Source organism: Etheostoma spectabile, chromosome 10, assembly GCF_008692095.1.
Source record: "Etheostoma spectabile isolate EspeVRDwgs_2016 chromosome 10, UIUC_Espe_1.0, whole genome shotgun sequence".
Taxonomy (NCBI): domain Eukaryota; kingdom Metazoa; phylum Chordata; class Actinopteri; order Perciformes; family Percidae; genus Etheostoma; species Etheostoma spectabile.
This window is the reverse complement of record NC_045742.1, coordinates 2643965-2646397: the sequence shown is the minus strand read 5'-3', so window position 1 is coordinate 2646397 and position 2433 is coordinate 2643965.

The window sequence follows — 2433 nt, the reverse complement described above, 5'->3', positions numbered from 1 at the left end:
ATTTGGTTGTGTTCACCATTATGTTCTGTTCAGTTTTTAATATCACACATGAAACAATCACATAAGGGATAGACCAAATATGGGCTTAGCAATATTGATTTTTTATTGGTGGAACCGTGACCCCCCCCCCTCCAACATGGAATCTGACGATCCAGATCTAGAACATGCTGGAGGTGTTTTATTTACGTATGTTTGTTGTTGATTATTGTTGTCCTGTTCCAACATGGCACGTTGAAATGTTCAATTCTTATCTCTTACAGTTTAATTCCTGAAATATTACAGCACAAGATATTTTTAATGCGTAAAGCAAATTAATAACAAAACAAAAACATAAAGGGCATATTTTGGATATATGAAGATGTCAAATCTGAATAATAGGGCTGGGTTAGAATAACCGCTTCTCCAATGAAAAGCTTTGTTTCAGTGATCTGATCGATTAATAACACCCCCGAATCTTTTAATGTAGGCTATGATTTTTTCAGACATTTGATGAGTTGTTAAGTAAAAAGTACTTTGAATAGATAGATGTAAACTGATTATACGATAGATAGATAGATATACAGATGATAGATAAATAGATAGATAGTAGCTAGATAGATGGAGTGGATGGATGGATGATGGATGGATTGATGGATGGATGGTATGGATGGCGATAGATAGATAGATAGATAGATAGATAGATAGATAGATATACAGATAGATAGATAGAGGGGGAAGGGTCCCAGTAGCTTAAAGACATCACCCACAACATACACATACATCATAAACAGGACGATGAATTAACAAATCCTCATGAATAAAATGGACAATAAAAGGAAATATACTCGATAACAAATCCCCATGAAGGGGATGTATAAGCATGATTCACTGTGCATGGTAAGGTGCTCTATGAGAGTGGGTGTCATGGAGATTGTGCAAATAAGTCCAATAGTGCAAGGACAAAGTCTAGAGACCAGCATTAAATATGGACAATATGGACAATATAAGTAGGGCTGGGCAATATAATGATGTTGTATCTGCATCGCGATATGTGACTAGATACCGTCTTATATTTTGGATATATCATAATATGGTAAGTGTTGTCTTTTCCTGGTGATGTAATTGTCTGAACTTACCAAACTGTTCTAGCTCTTCTATTGTTTACCTTTACCCACTGAGTCGTTAAATCCTTTCTGGAGAATTGCTTATCAAAAATCTCACGGTGTAAATAACATTTTGCCAAAGCACCAATAGTCAACCATACAATATCGACATCGAGGTATTTGGTTTAAGAATATCGTGATATTTGATTTTCTCTAAATCGCCTAGCCCTAAATATAAGACAATAAAAACTATAGAAGCGCATTAAATATGGCATTATAAGACAACAAAGTGGACAGTAGGATAAACAAATCAACGGTCACATATATATATATATATATATATATATATATATATATATATATATATATATATATATATATATATATATATATATATGGGCTAATATAGCCAGTTAAGGGTGTAAGCAGTATACAAATGTTTTGGGGTCAATTCTTCATAAAACATAAAATATATAAGTGTTGCTTTTTACAGCAGAAGTTCTCTGAGAATACATATCATATCCACTCAAAGCTGGCATTGTAACTGACACTTTCCTAATGATATGGAATTAGGAATTAGGTGAATTCAACTAACGTGAATTGGAATCACATCGATTCAGGAGATCTCTGGAGACACCCAGCCCTGCTGAACAATCAGGTCCCTGTTCCCATACGGGTCTATCCTCAGCATCTACATGGTTTTCCTTTTTTTTTTTTTTTTTTATTTAATTTGTTGTTGTTGTTTTTTTTTAACTGTGTGTCCACTTTCACCGTTTTTCCACCCCGTGGGTTAAAAATGAAGGTTTTGAGTTTGTGATTTCCAAAATCTGGTTTTCTCTTTTTACAGCAGAGTTACGCCGACGTCCTCGTTAAGTCTGCACGTGTGTTTCTTTTCTTTTTATTTCTTTCTGGTTGAGAGCTGTCTCGAGGTTTTCAAAGCTGCTCTTTATGGCTTTATCAGCTCGTTGAAGTGTGACAAAGAAGAGAGACTGTGAATTCCTGAGTTTTTGGGTTTTTTTTCTTCCCATTTTTTATTGTTTCTCGGCCTTTCTTTTTGCCAGGAACTAGCCTGTCTGAGCAGCACTTCGCAGTGTTCCCATCCAGCTCAGACCAATTTAAGGTCATTTCAGCGCAGTCAGGGAGCCAAGATAGAAAGAAAGGAGGGAGGAGGAAAGGAGGGAGGGAGGGAAGGAGAGGAGGGAAGGCTGTATAAACTCCACTACACTATGAAGGAAAAGGTACACCAAAAGACTAAACGCAACCATTTCTTAACCTCCCTGCGCCTCGTGTTTCGGGCCAGCTGAAAAACGACTTTTAACTCTCCCGTGTTCCCGATCGCCGGGGTTTAAAA